Raw genomic sequence first — 16,762 nt, 5'->3', positions numbered from 1 at the left:
AGGAGTAGTTCAGGTTGTCCTATTAAATCTGGCATTTTTCTGTTAGAAGCAACTGATAACATTAATGAAAGTGATTTTAAAACAGCGTCCTCCAAAACAAGAATTATTTGTCAAAGTCCTGTAATGCCCAGAGCAAAGGCTGAAGCAAAGCAACCCAGAAATATTTAGGTCCCTGTAAACTTCTTCTGTTTGGAACATGGTTCTGTAGACTGGTAAATACAGACTGCTCTGATGTCTGACTGTCTGTGAAGCTCACAGCCCATAGTATCTTTAAACCAGTGATCTTAAATGAAGCTTGGGAGAAAGGTTTCCAGACTAATTGGATCCAGGTCAGGTATACTTTTGAATTAAACAAGCTTAAACAGATAATGGCCAGCTATAACTCTTTGAAGTCTGCCGTAGGATATCACAGGATGAAACGGCTATTAAGATGCCCATGCTAGCTAATGAAATAAATTAATAAAAATACCCTTATTCTCCCAATTATTATAATATCCTCTTAGTGATTGTTTCTCCTCTCCTGAGAAAATTGCATGTCTGGCTCTAGAGAGAAAAGTTAGATCTAAGGAAGATGTAAAGAGTGAAAACTGAGGTGGATTTTGTCTTTATTAGTAGTGGAGAACTACTAATAATTATAACATTTTATTGTTTTGAGGCCTTAAAAGACATTTGAAGAAGGCTAAAACTTCAATAATTAAAAGCCAATAGCTTTTTGATAATAGCTTCTCTTAAAAAACAATAGGAAAGAAGAATTTTTAAAGATACAGAGGAACAACCAGGGAAGATGGAATACCACATCTGGAGAATGAGAAAGTAGAAGTCAGGGTGAAACAGAAAAGAAAAAGTAAGAAATAGAAATTTGATACTCATTTATGTTCAGTTTGCCCGTGGTAATTCCAGTGGAAAAACCTAGGAGCAATTCTTCAAGAGATTAATACAAATCCTTATTTCAAACCACTTAATTTTTCAGAGCTGCTATGTCACCTGTTTTATTAAACTATCCTTTTTCTGATTATGTAGCAAATATTGTTTTGTTTAAAACCCTGCAGCATTTGCTAGAGTAGTGGAAGCTGCTTCCAGATAGTGTAAACTTCCCTTTAAAAACACACAGTTCATGATGCATGAAATCCTTGGTGGGAGAAGGAGTGTGTCTGTAACACAGGATTGGAGTCAGTGCGGGCCTGGGTCGGACCAGGCACGGCATCAGTGCGGGATGGAAAAGTGTTTATGGCTACTGTCATCGTATCAGTACCCAATAAGTGTGACATCATTTGGTACAGCATTGAAACAGAAGTTTGTGGGAGCAGTTTTCAAGTTTAATATTAAGTAAAAACTTACTGTCTGTTTCAGTTTTCAGTCAGAAATTTATTGAAGCTATGTTACACAACTCGATCTGTGATTAGTCCTTTAAAGAAAGAATCTGATTTACAAAAGGGCATAAGTATGAAAAAAAAAAAAATTTGTGTATAAATACATGATTTGAAATCCATGGTTGCTGAGTGGGGTTTTCAGTTTCACGGTGATGCAATTCTTAAACCTCAGTATTTTTTAAATGACTGTTGCTGTTTGCTCTGGGATTTCAAAACTTCCCACACAATAAAAGGGACATCAAAGGGTTAAACTAGGAAAGAATCTAACCAGTAAGCTAAAACTATGTCAGCTTTCTTCCAAGCCAAGAAGTGTTTATTGCCAAAGGTTTATAATGTCTACAGAAAAGGTTCAAAATAAATCAAAACTCAAATATTTAGGTCCTTGCAAACTGCTGCATATTTCTTCTCTCTGAAGCCTGGTGCACTAGACTAAGAAATCCAGACTGCTGTACCCCAGCTCTGCTCTACTGGCTGATACGTAAACCTGTGCTTATTTAATCAACACGTTTAAACTGAAAACCAATGACTCGACTAAATTATATACTTGGTTCTGAAAACATACATTCTAGATTAAAAACCAGAATTAGCTACTTGTTCCCATATTTACTTTCTGACAGTGTCCTTTTTGAATGATACCTGGGATCACATTAAGTGAACATGAGGACTCGATATCTCACCAAAGTCATGTTCATGATGACCATAAAGTGTTAACATTAAGGTCCAAAATGTTACGGTAAGATCCCAAAATGGCAATATTAACATTATATGTTAATATAATATTATATGTTAATATTATATTAACATAGTATATTTAGAGTTCCAGAGTCCTTGTTTTGATAGAAACTAAAACAATGTGGTAGTTTAGCATCTGGATACAGACTTTTGACCCTGACATACAGTCTTCTTTATTTCAAGGGCAGAGAACAGACTCCATGTGACCTCCTTCCTGGAGCAGTTAATGCTAAAGTCATAAAACTAAAGGTGAGCTTTGCAGCAGAACACACATAAAGTTACATGTGTTTTGCTTTTGCAGTCAAAGCAAGCCATACAATATATTTTCCAAACTAGGTTAAATGTGCTTTATACATTCACAAAACAGACTGTCAAAATAATATAAATGCCGTGTATGTGATGATTTTTAACAAATGAGAGTAGATGACTAAGTATATTGGAGAAAGTTGAAACAGAATGGCAATTCTGTGCCAGTTTGAATTGTGAATTGTATTTCTACACAGATATTCCTTTGATACATATCAAATGCCATTTTTGACACATTATTTAAAAGTAAAGATTCCACTCTGTAAGAAACAATTCTGTATTAAGTGGAAAATGGTTTAAAGTGCACCCTTGACTTTTCTACTGGAGAAATTATTTCAACAGATGGTTGAAATCTTGTCATATGTTCCTGTGATTCCATAAGTCAAAGGCAGCTCAGGATCCATGCCACGGTTCAACATCCTTTGAAGCCAATATGAGCCCTTCCATTGACTTCAACAGATTCAGGATTACAACCAAAATTTCATTCTAATGTGATCTGTGTTCATAGCTCATTGGTTTTAGATCCATCCATGATTTTCTTTCCAATACCAGCCCTAGAACTCAAACTGTAGAGCAGATTTTTTATAGCTCATTTCTCCTGGTCAGGTGTTTCCATCTCTTGTTGGCTTGCTGTCAGTATTTTCTGAGATGCATTCAAACACTGTTATAAAGTCCACTGATCTCCTGAGGAAAATGCCAAACTCAGCCAGGAGTGGTTTCATGCAGGCAATATAAATGGGGCACTATACACTTAGTGTTGGATGTACCCGTTCCTGGAAAAAATGTTTGGACTTCTGTGGTCATTAACTTTTATATGTGGAAAATCATGGAACTGAATACACCTCTGTCTTCTGAGAAATTTCCAACTGTAAACTTACTGTACAGCAGAATAGATATAATAAATTGTTTCCTGTAAAACTATAACATCAGGCCACAATCCTGTTAACATAAATTATGTCCTGTGTTACTGTGATACTGCTCACTATTCTCGCTTTTGTGAGAGACCATAATGGAAATCCTCCTTCTTCCATTATGCAGAGGAGGGAAAGTCTTCAGCAGGACCTGGAATAGGCCAGTACAGGGCTGCATACACTGCTTCCATCTTTCTAGAGATTTTCTGATATAAGAATCTCCCATACAAGAAAACACATGAAAACCCTCTAGATTAGAGGTTTCTAGATTACCTTTAGATTTAGTCCAAAAAGTTTAAAACCATGAATACAATGAAAATGTAGATATACTTCTGCTCAAGTCTGCTGAACACCTAGAAGAATAACTTTCAAAGCTAAGGTTTTAGGGAGATGCCCACTGTTACAGTGAATCAACTGGGTTTTTTAATCAAACAATATTCTGTTTGATCTTTTGTAAAGAACACTGGGAAAATTCTAACCTTTTTTTTTTTTTTAATGCTTGCCTTTTTTTCTAAGGTAAATTTGAAGATGAGTTAGAGAAAGGAGAGGAATAATGTTTGTGGAGATATTTTATTGACCATTTCATTTATTTATTTATTTATTTTTTTTTTAAATGAAATGAATAAAAAGGAGTGAAATGGAGAAATATTTGAACTATTGCTTTCCAGGAGAAAAAAAATGAAAATCTTTAGGAGGGGAGAATAAAAGATTGAGAACTAATGTGGGGTTGATTGTTGGTTGTTTTTTTTTTTTAGATTTACACACACTTTCTAAAAAGTTTCTTTTTTTTCTATGTTTGCATGCGTCCACTTATTTTCAATGATAGATCAGCCTCTGGCTGTTCCCTTCTTTTTCTGCCTTCTGTAGCCTTGGTCAGGACATGGCTTCTATACAAAATACTGTGAGAGTACTCCGGTGAACTTTCCTTTGAAATTTCTTAAACTATAAGAAAGAATTACTGGATTTATTCTTCTATAATGGTGAAACCTGCTTGAAAATGTCTGGCATGTGTAGGAATAATTTATTTTGTTCAATTTAACATGTGGAGCTATTTGCATTATACTGCAATTTTATTTAGCTGTCATCACTGTGGGTGGGTTTCCATTTTCCACTGTATGTCTGAGTAACAAGTTGCTAGAAGACAGGTACTTCAGGAACACAGGAAAAAGTGATCAACAGTAGCCATAAAAACAGGCTGGATGGAAAACTGTCTTACCTACTGTTATTGATATTTCATTGCATTTCAATGCCTATTGATCAATCGCTCATAAAACTAAAATGCTCTGGTTAAGCTGGCAAGGACTAGCTGGGAAAGTAACAGTCCATCGCTCAGTTACAGTCCCATTGTGCAGGAGATGTAAGTCATACACACCCCAGATAGCACTCCAGGCCTGGCATGTGGGTGTCTGCAAATGATAAATGTCATGGGAAATAGATAACAGAAAAATCTGAGACATGAAAATCCCATACCCTGAAATGGAAGTAAAGATGGTATTTCTTAGTGAGAGGTTCCTATTACAGGAGGGAAAAAAATATCCCTCCAAGCCCATAACTATTGTCAATATTGCAATGAATCCTTCAACTGCACGGTGCCCTTTCTTGAATTGCATTACTGCTAATAGAGATTGAAGAAAACCAGAAGAGTTATTTTCTGTGCAAAGATTTAATTTTCAATATTCCTTAATAGTAAAAGTTAATTATATGCATTTAGTTGATTTGACTGATACTTACGTTGACATTTATTTTGCCAGGCTTGTTGTTTATTGTCTGTGCACACAATGTCTGTGCACATGCAAAACCTATCCCTTATTCTGCCTGTGCCACTTGGGCAGTACCATTACAGAGATAAATATTTGCCCAGAGTGAAATTTTTGTAGTAACAGATTCAAATATGACAACAAAAGCCCTGAAACAATACTTTTTAAATGAAAGTTCAGAGAGTTTTCTACTTCACATTTTAGTTTAGCTGTGACATTTTAGAGGTCCTGAAAATTGCAGGACAACGGTTTCCAGTTTTTGTGTGGATTTTGTTATGGTTTTGTTTTTGGAATAGGTATTCTGAACAAAAAGCATTATTCGCTGAAGCTGTACATGGCCAATAGAGCCCTACAGGATATTTGGATTCTTCCCATAATTACATCAATTCTCGGTAAGCCTTCTATATAAACATCTTGCTGTTTGGAAAAGCAGTTATTTTGGTCTTCTGTATTCTTTGCCTGTACGCTACTTGTGTGACTGAAAATCTTTCCTGAACAAAGCAAATTACAAAGTGTCATTGGAATGGCTAAATTCCATGGAAAAGGCCCCCAAATAACAGACTTAGAGCAACCACAAACTGTTTACAAAAAAGTTGCATGAAAGTAGTACATTTTCTATTCCAGAATAAACCCTACTGTGGTAAGAAGGTGGAAAGCAGAGAAATGTAACAAATTCACTCTGCAATAAAATGATTTCTGTCTCAATGTTAAATCCTGTTCCATAAATTTATTACTTTATTAAAAAAGATTGTTCTCCTCAGCTTGAGATTCAGAATAAGACAGAGTTGAAACGTAGTACTGTTGAGTTAAACCTACTAATTGAGAATAGACATTCTGTGGTAAGCGAGCTCTCTTATCTGCATTAGCTCATGTACAGTCCTCTTACAGAATGGTTCTGAGCAAGACAAGAGCATCTGCAAGCAATCACTGCTCTTTCTGAAGCCTAAAGGCTTTCTCTCAAGGTTTTGAACTCTCTTACAAAACCTTACCGGTCTAATAATAGTGAATACTGAGATGTACAAGAACAAAAAATATTTCCTAAAATTCTCTTAAAGAGAAAATACTAGGAAAGCTTGCATGTATTAAACTACATTTAACAAACATATTAGAACAGTAATCATGTAAGTAAATGGAATTTTTACTTTTTCAGGGAAATACTGTTTTCAAATTCAGCAATGTGAGAGGTGCTGACCTGTCTTTTTGTTTATCTTTATAGGTTTGAGAAATACCAGCTACACAGTGGAAAAGATATAACATGTCAAACAGTTGTTTGATTTCACTTTGTTTTACCAAAAGATCAACTTAAGCCAGAATTGTATTTTAGATTAGATACCTGTGACTAATTTCAGACATATCAGAGCTTTTTGGTAATCATGGTGATTACTTGTGCAAAACCACCACATTGCCCCATAGCAGAAGGTATTGGAAGTCCTGCACTGGAAATGGAGACCCAGACAACATGCAAACACAGCAGCCCCATGCATTTACCTCACCCAGCAAAAGATGTTCACGGGTATCCAAAAATTGTAAGTGGGATATACAACACAGGGCTGTGGTTTCCTTGGCAATGCTAAGACTTATTTAACTTATGTGATGGATGGTTTTAATTATGAGTGAAGAGAGAAGGAAAGGGATCCAAAGAGTAGCCTTGAGTTTGATTCTGAGATATCCAAACAAGTAGTAAAACAAATGCTTTCTATGTCTAATTTGAAATAAGTTTTACTGGTTTTGGCACTAGCATACAGATAAGAAATGCTCTTCTTACAAGTATTCTCAAGAAATACTTTTCTTACAGAAAAACTACTTAGATGAAACTACTGGCTTCTCTGTTCCAACCTATATGTTTTCACCTAAAAATAAAATAAATTGCAGCAAGAAGGCTGTAAGTTTTTATTTCACAACCCAATAAAAACATTAATTGTTTAACAGCAGATGTTTATTTTGAACAATGAATAGTAAGTACTACATGCATTTTTGTTTAAAATATCCTCCAAGTGGGCTGGATAAAAAATATCTGATTATTATGCTAAATAATTTATATTTGTCAAAGGCATGAGCTGCTTGTGATACAAACCCTGCATAGGGCAGGTGGTGGCCCTGGCATGGCCACTGAGGCAGCTGGACTGGCCTGACATCAGAAAGATGACCCATCCTTCTGGTATTTTTGTTCTTGCTTAAGGAGAACTGAATCATGGACAACTGTTGTGGTTTAACCCCAGGCAGCAATTAAGCGCCACACAGACACTTGCTCACTTCCCCCTCAGCAGGATGGAGGGAAGAGAATTGGAAGGGTAACCTGAGATAACTTGTAACTTCAGATAAGAACAGTTTAATAATTAAAATAAAATATAATATTAATAATAATAATAATATCACCACCAATAATAAATTGTAATGAAAATAACAAAGAGAGTAAAATAAAATCCAAGTAAGTGATACAAATGAAAACAATTGCTCACCACCAACTAACCGATGCCCATCCCATCCCCGAGAAGCAGCCCCCTGGCCCACCTTCCCCCTAGCTCATTGCTGAGCATGATGCCACATGGCCTGGGATATCCTTGGGGTCGGTTGGGGTCAGCTGTCCCAGCTGTGTCCTCTCCCAACTTCTTGTGCCCCCAGCCTCCTTGCTGGTGGGGTGAGGAGCAGAAAAGGGTTGACTCTGTGTAAGTACTGCAGCAGTAACAAAAACATCCCTGAGCTATCAACACGGTTTCCAGCACAAATCCACAACTTAGTCTTATATTAGCTACTGTGGAGAAAATTAATTCTACCCCAGACAAAACCAGCACAACAACTCATAATTTAGGTATCAAGACCAATGGCATTTATACTTTTTGGAGGTCTACTGGTTGTGTGGTTTTGCATCAAATATGAGTCAAAAATACGTTGAGTTTAGCCAAATTGCTTCACTTCTGCACACCGTTGAGTAAATATTTAGAAGAGACCTTTCACGTGGCTATTCTTCCTTCTCTATTCTCTCATGTATCCCTTTCTCCCCCCAAAGTTTCATTTTTCATTGAAACTATTTCTTCCCATCAACAAATACTTTCTCACTGGTCTTTGTGCTGTTTCTGTTGGTATTTTATCATTATGCAGAGCATTAAAACAAATAATCTCTCCTCTGTCCTTTTGCCTCCAATTAAACTGAGTCATGTAGGTAATAAATCAAAAAATGTTTTAAATTGAACAACATTAAAAAAAATCTTTGAAATTTCCATTTAAAAAAGAGAATAATTTTACTTCTGCTATAAAAAGCAAGAGATCATAGACAACAACTTATTTTCCACCTGTTTAAAACATCTAAAATGAAAATCAATTTTATTCATGGAACTTCAATATTTAAGCAGGCACATATTTTCCTGTAGAAAGGCTATGCCACATTCAGGTGTATACTACAGCTAATATTTAACAGAAAACAAATGGAAAAAAAATGCTTTATCAAGAGCTTTTTAGAAAAGCTAAAGGAAAAACTCTTTTTAATAAGTATAGACCTAAAGCTGTATCACTTCTATGCTTGACATCCAGCTCCAATCCCTCCTGCTCCTGAAATATTTTCACTGGAAGTTCAGTTATCAACCCACTGTATTGAGAAACTAGGTATATTGGGAAACAGAGCCATGGAAAAATTTCTATTTCTTTAAGGACTTTTTCCTCCAAAGCGTTGGAAGAGGTGCAGGGAAAAGCATGTCAGACTTTCCGGAAGGTGTGCAGCCTTTTCAGCTGTGCAAGAGCATCTACACTCACTCTTCAACAAGGAGAGCCCGTCTGATCTTATCCCCCCTCCATAATGCAAACCTGGAGCAGCATCACTATATGAACTAAGACATGTAAAACACATAAGAAACAGGATCAGTCAGTGTGATAATTTTCACTGATTTTTGTTATTTTCAGTAATCTTCACTTCTTTCTCCATATGTAAAAACATTGACTAATTGCGTATTTTTCTAAGAATAAGATTTGTAAGTTGAACATCTGAGCTGTGGAAGGAAATAAAGTTGTGTAGGAAGTGATTATACCTTAATATCTTCTATTTTTTGTCCAGGTCCCACATATTATTAACTGTATGTCAGCTAGTGTCTGCCTAAAGTTGTGCATATGCCAGTAAAGTGAATAATTCAAAGCAGAATTTTGTTTTCACAAAGGAATTTCACAAAATAAATATTCTTCTTTCCATGACTAGTCCATGGGTATTTCCATGCTCTTTCACTATGGGATGAAGTAACACAGCCTCATGCTGTTGCAGAATAATGATGCTCAGTCAGTTATGCTCTAAGACTGTTGTCAGTGGGAAATATACCTAGTATTTGCATTGCTTAATTTTTAAGAACAAGGCACTAACATATCTTTAACCGCATTTCAGACATGACTTTAGAGATTGACCCCTGACTAGTTTATTGACCCCTGTAATTTAACTTATTTTTTCTTGTTATTGAACTTGTCTAAATCCCAGCAGAAGGGGATAGTTTGAGATTTGAGGCTGTTGAAAGATCTGCAGCTTGATTTTACCTCTGTTCTTTTTGTGATGTGGGCATTTCCCAACAGCTGGAGAGTACTGCAGATGTGTACCTAAGTCTGCATAGACAAGATAAAGGACATAGCAATTGGGGGGCATCCTCCCAGCCTCCCTGCACCATGGCAGATCCAAAGGAGAGAGTCATAGATGCAAGGCTGAGCAGATGCACACACATTTGCAGTCTGATATTGCTACAACTCCTGCTGTAGTTGCTCTGTATACCTCTTAAACCACATCCAAGATTGCAAACGTGAATACTTTGGGGATGGCAGTAGGGTATTTGTATGAAACCTAAAGGTCTGGAGTAAGCAAAATGTAAAATTCTCTCTTTCCTTAAAATCTATTAAATTATCTGATGCTTAAAAAATGGTAACCATCCATGGGACTGTGAGGGAAGGGCTCAAAGAGGACAGAAGAGCTGAATGTTGCAGCTGAAGAGGAGCAGAGCTGAGGGACTTCCCTGAAGGCAAGTAAAGCTGTGCTGACTCTGGTTGCTTTTTTCAAGCAGCGTGAATCAGACCTTGTCACACCTCCTGTGGGTGACCAGCTGCCTTCCTCCACCTGCCCGGTGAGCCATGCTGAACAGACAAAGCTATTAAAAGTAACAAAAATTTTTTAAACATCTTTTATTTCTAATCAACTCATCTCTGTGACCAATTCAGTACTGGCATGGCACAAGGAAGGGCTCAGTAATAAAAGACTAAGCAGGAACAAGGGGCAGACAGTGCCACTGAGAGCATGAGAGATCTAGATCAGCCTAAAATAGGAATGAAGCTTCATCCTGCCAATGTCTGTGCCCATCTCAGAATAAACTGTGCACTTAAAGACTCATGAGTCATGGGCTTTGACAAGGAAAAGCTAGTTTTTTCAAGTGCAGAGGGAAATAGATGAGTAACAGAGAAGATGTGCCTCACTGAGAATAGCAGAAGCCAAAAGAAAAAAAATACATCTCAGAGGCTGAGGGAAGATACAGAATAACTTGGCAAGAGCCAAGGTAGACCCTGATTCATATACAGATAATGTTCTTTGGTAACCTACAGTAAAGTGATGAAGAAATTGTCCAGGCTGTGACCTAATTTTATACCAATTTTTCAAGTTGTTTAATTTTGAGCTTGGCATAGGAACACCAGAAGGAGGACACTACTTGAAGGAGCCCAATTTTCTATGTGAACTGCATATAATAAAAAAATTTATGATTTTTATGAGTCCTTATATGCTTGCATCTTTCCCCTACCAAACTTTATTTTAATTATTTGCTACTCTCAATAAGCTGTTCCTAGCATATTTGCAAAAGATGTATGCAATGCATTATGCTGTGCAAACTTCATCCAAGGTAGCTGATGAGAAAATCTAACTTAACAAGAAATATATTTTTTTTAAACTTTCTATTTCAGTGGTCCAGTCCTCATTCCAATCTTGTGAAATATTACCATATTACCATATTATGACAGCTTTTCTAAAGCTGAGTAAAGAATAATTAAAAAGAAAGCAATTTACCTGTTTTAGGGAAAGCATCATAATGTAAGTGCTGCTTCAGGGAAATTTTGTAAAATCTAAAGGATACACAGGGAGCAAAATAATATTTAAGACAAGCTGCCAGTCAAATTATGTTCAGACAAGTTTCAATACAGTTGATTTAATGTTCCATGGCCTTCCTAGTCAGTCATGCTTTTGAGAAACATATTAGGAGCATTTAGGGGGAGACAAATATAGAGGATATAAGATGGAATAAAAAGCCATTGCAATTTAGGATTAGAAAAATGAAATAGATTGGAAAGTAAAATATGTATTCATAGGAAATCAAAACAAGCCTGATGTAATTAGTCTCACTTATAGTAGTCTAGTTTTTCTACTTTTTACTGAAGAAATTGCTTAATTCTCTGAGGCACGTTGGTAAAAGCATTTAAAATGGCTACACTGGGTAAGACCAAAGGTGTCAGTATGCTGTCTGTAGCAATGACCAAATGCAGATACCTAGGACAGACCAAACATGAAATCAGAAACTACCTCAGCCAGAGAATGTTGTTGTTCCCCTCCCCCCCCCATTTTTTATAATTCCTAACATTTGGCTTTATTTTTCTGCTCTCTAGTTGATGTTCTCATGTATTGTGTATTACTCTGTAAGATGCAATCCACAGTATTTAGAGCCCATCACATTATATGTTAAATTATCATTTTTCTTCCCCTCATCTATATAATTTCACATTTACTTTGTTGAATTTTGTCTGCCGCTTCAATGACCAGTTGCCAGTTTCAAAGGGGCTTTTTTTGTATTCCTTTAGTGAAGCTTCAGTCTTTACTCCTACTCTCTGTTTTCAGCTCTTTAATCCTTCCCTTTTGGTGAGGGAGAATTTGAGGGCCTTTTGGAAAGTGAAATAAGATTATATCACACACTTTTTGATCCTTCAAAGAACAAGAAAGAATAAAGGGTCTTATTTATATTCTAGTTAATCTATTTCTATTTTTCTTGTACTTTCTGATGATTTTTGAGGTATGGACATCATATTTACCGGCTTATAGTTCTATGGCTTTCCTATGACACAGATTTATCATATTTCTCGCTTTCAGCCCTCAGGTACCAAGGAGGTTTTGAACTAGAGGTCATAAACCAGAGACAAATCAGTTATTGCACCCCAGGGTAACTTTAGAATGGCTGGGGATGGTCCTGGCAAATCCGTCTCTTGCATAGACTAGTCCATTGTCTGGACCATAACTGTTTTAACTGATGCTCATGTTGATATGTTCTTAACTATCCTTAGATATCTCTTATGTACTGTATATTTGAGTTTTCACTACTCTGACTCCACAGACAGGCGGTGGACATAGGAAATGCTGTAGTTCCCTCCTGCTGGACTGTTATTGCCTCCTTTAGTGAGCAGAATGGGAACCGAACTGTGCTGTAAGGCAGGAAGAACCTCTCATGCTTTTGAGGTTAAATCTGGCCTCTGCTAAGTTTACTGGAAGTTTTGCTGCTAAAGTCAATGGATATAAGTTGCCAAATTCCAGAATTTACTTTTCCAACTCAGTGGCCAACAAATGGAAGCAACAGGAAAATCACTTTTACAGACAGAGGAGCAGCAAAGTGTTCTTTCCATTTATCTTTCTGCTTGTAGAGAAAAAATCGCCTGCACACACAAGCACAAATATTGAAGAAAGTTTAGTACTGAAAATCCAGTCTTTTCTATTCAAGAACGTGGACTCTTCTCCCAAGAAACTCTGGAATTGTTGACAAGAACAAGAGTACCCATTTCTCATTCATGTGACTTATTTGAGCAGTAACAGAAAGAATATAGTAGAGCCCTGATCTAGCAGAATCTGTCACTTTATCTCCCTTAATCAAGAAAACTCTTCTGTACATCTTAAACACAGAGTGGTTTTCCAACTCTCAGAAATTATTCAGAAAACCACAGCCACATGAAATATTACAAAGGTTCTTTGCTAATATAAAAAATACTATTTTTCAACAACTGAGACCATAGGCCAGTTAGGTGTAATGTTGCATAATTAGGTTTAAGGAGAAAGGAACAACTGCAATGTTTGTTCAGCAAAGAAACCTCAGGAGGTTTTTAAGGAAGCAGGAATTAGGATTTCTGCTGCAGGATGAATCAGATATTGTAGGGACAGCCAAACAGCTACCATGACTGAGACATGGGCTGATGGCATGCACTGCTGGGGAAGCTGGTGAAAGCTGGAGTTACAAAGAATTTATCTGGAGCACTTTGGAGAATTCCTGTAGATTAATTTAAGGGTGCATTTGTTACGGTTACTTCCCTCAGTTGCCATTAATCCTGGACCTTGACAACTACTTGCGTTCTTCTAGTCCTTATACACGTATTATAAATCAGTTTACAAATCACCTCATGTTTTGTTACCTAGGTTCTAACTGTTCCTACTAAACAATTATGACCAATCCCTTCAGCCTTGGTACAGGGCTGTACAGGGGATTTTAGAGTAGCAGTCGGTTGCTAGATTCAAAATACAATAAATATAAAATAAATGTTTTTTTTACTAAAATATTCCTTAATTCTATACTCACATTAAAATCAAACACAATTTAATTTCAATTGATAATAAAATCAGTAACACATCCATCCTAAATCCTTTGCCTGTCTTTTGCTGAAGCAGCCTGGAAAGGGATGAGGTTAAAAAGGACAAAAATTACTAAAGAGATAAATACTGCTGTGATCTGTATCATCATGAGATACTTTATCTTCCCAGATGCAGACTGGAGAACAGGTATTGTTAACAGGGTTCAGTTACTGCAGGCTGTGACAGGTTGTGACCTTTTCCAAAGCTAAAGGTGCTGTTCATTCAGCCATGAATTTCAGTGATTAGTTTGAAACTGATGACTGTAGAAGTGACGTAAACTGAGAGCTGACACATTAATTTTAATAAATATCATCAACAAATAGTAAGCTTCAGTTTCAAACAGGCAAGCTTTTAGAAAGTAAGAGAGAGTTAATAAAATCAGATGGGATGGAGAGGTTAGGTTATTTTCAAAATAAAGGCAAAAGCTGAAATCTGTATCCCAGTAAGATATGAAAATTACTAGTTGAGATTGACAAGTTACATTGTCAGGAGGAATATGAATGTAGTTTATGGATGTTAAGAGAGGCTAGTTAATAGAAGGGTATATTAGCTAGGAAGTCTGACAGCAGAGCTGGCAGTCAAATACAAGGCCCTCAATACACTCATACTGAAGGACCTACTATTCCACCCCCACAGTGCTGAAAAAGCTGGCATGTAATGTTGCAAGACTATAAAAAGAAGTGTAATAATTCTTTCAGCTGTTGGTGTAAGGGGGACATGATACCTCATAGCTGTGTGTATAAAATATGTCAATGACACTGAAGAATGGAAGGAAATGGGGAAATGGGTGGAGGAGAAAGTTATGTGATGACATCCCCAGCCAGGGGGTAGGGAAACAAAAGGGGAAGCAAACAGAAACTGAAGACCTCGCAGGAAGAGGGCTTTGAAAACAAGACCGAGAATGTGAGAGGAATCCACTCCTCCGTTTTAGACACAAGTGTGGTAACTACACTGCCTAGATCTCCAGTAAGTCTCTGGTAGGTAGCTGCGCTGGGGCTGGTTTGATACGGAGCTGTGCTGAAGCTGGGGGCTGGGGAAGGGGTGAGCTGAGTGTAGGTGCTGAAGGGTGAGCAGGCGGAGGGCGGCTGCGGATCTGCTTTGGTTTAGGGGTTTGCTGAAGTCGTTAGCTGTCTTGCCTGCAGCACCAGGAGCTGCACCCAATGACCTTTCAGCCCTTTGCCTTTGCTTTTGGGTGGGTTCCTCAGTTGTATCTCAGGTCAGGAAACGATTCTAATCTGGAGTGTGAGCTCTCCTTTTCCATATATTAAAGAACTGTCCCCATTCCCACACTACACATTACCATGCACCTTTAAATATGTTTTCACATGGATCAGATGGTCACAGATATTTAGGTGATGACAAGCAGTAGTCACCATGATTTCTAAAAAGTAATGAGGGAAGTTTAGTGCCTAATCTCCTAACAACATTCACCCACTAAGAATGCTAATGTTTAGACCCAGTCATGGTGTAAAGCATTCTTTTTGGACTAGAGACACATTTATCTATTATGTTTATCTATTTAATATAGACATTATATTGCCAAGCAAATATGTACAAGTGACAGTAGCAAGTTTAGCAATTATTTTTCACTTTAATCTGTGGATTTTGATCTATTTGACATTTCCCATTCTGTGGTCAGCAGGACCCAATCATTTTTATCAGCATTTCAAGTGCTACAATATGTCACCAAGACTGGAGAAAAATGGGGATATAAAAGTAATCTCTGCAACAGGTAGGAGTGTTTACATATAGATAGCATGTTTAGTTTGATAAATAATTCTTCTTGTAGTCAGATATTTTTCTAAATATCCACTATCAAGAAAACATCCAGAAGGTGCCAAGTTCCATTTATGTTGTCCACGTACGACAAAATGGACTGAATTTATAAATGCCATTTGTATGCCACTCATTTACTGACATTAAGTTCTGAAATTGTGAAGAAGCATGGCAAATGAGAGGCTATTTCATTTTAATACAGAAGTGACAGTTCTGTGACCTTTCTATGTCATTTCTCATATGATCTTACCAAGCAGCATCAGCAAAAATGACATTTGGAATGGAAGTCCAGCATGGTGAATGTAGCATCAGTTTGTTGTTTTCTGTTTTTCCCAGACATCTGCCTTCGAAAAAAGGAAAATCTGAAATTAAAAAAACTGTGAAAACAGCATAAAATTGACTAAAACTTTATGACAGATTTTACTGTACTTGTTCACCATGCCAAAAAATAAATGGGTTTTGACTTATTTCTTCTTGTTTTTAGAATTTTTGTGACGACCTTAATTTAAAATAGGAAAAGATATAGTTTGTTCTTGTAAAAGAAAATGTATAAGTGTATAGACATAGTGTTAACATGATAAAAAAAGCCAGACTCACAAATTTACTGTTGCATTTAGGTTTTTTTCCAATATAGTTTATTTTTGTTCCAGGTTAGGAAAAAAAGAAGACAACACTAAATATCATATAGAACATATACAAGAGTGTTTCGACATTGTTTTCAAAGCAGTTTTAGGACATGGTATGCAAACTACATGTGTAGGATATACTGGCTACACTGTGTTTATTTGATTCCTTATAAATCCAGATCTAATCCCCTGCCTGTAGCAGTGATGGTCCAGCTAAAGCCTAGGAGGGAGCTCACACTTGAGCAGCATCTGTCCCCAAGTTCCTACAAGCAGGTCAGCTGAGTTTTCATAGCATTATCCCTGGGGATCCACAGGGCAACCTAATGTTACATGGTGCGGAGGAAGCAAATACTCGGTAAGCAGCACCCCTTTTTTTCTGGGCAGCAGGGAGCGTGATGCTCGGTCCTGTGTCCTCACACTGTGTTGGAACAAGTGCTCCCCCTTCTCCCAACATAACGTTTTCAAAATGCAAACAAGAATTGATCAGGTGCTACAGTTTTTTTCTTGTTGGTCTTTCTCTTCTTGATAGTTATTTTATTTGGCAGATCTTTTTTATTTTTATTTTTCCTTTTTTTTCTTCCATCAGAGCCTGCCCCCATATTGGTTGCAGACCTTTCCAATTTATATAAATAGTCAAAGTTAGGGTGAAGCCTGTTATAACACAGAGCTATACTTTTCT

Source organism: Athene noctua, chromosome 8, assembly GCF_965140245.1.
Source record: "Athene noctua chromosome 8, bAthNoc1.hap1.1, whole genome shotgun sequence".
NCBI classification, from domain to species: domain Eukaryota; kingdom Metazoa; phylum Chordata; class Aves; order Strigiformes; family Strigidae; genus Athene; species Athene noctua.
Note: the sequence above shows the minus strand (reverse complement) of the source record.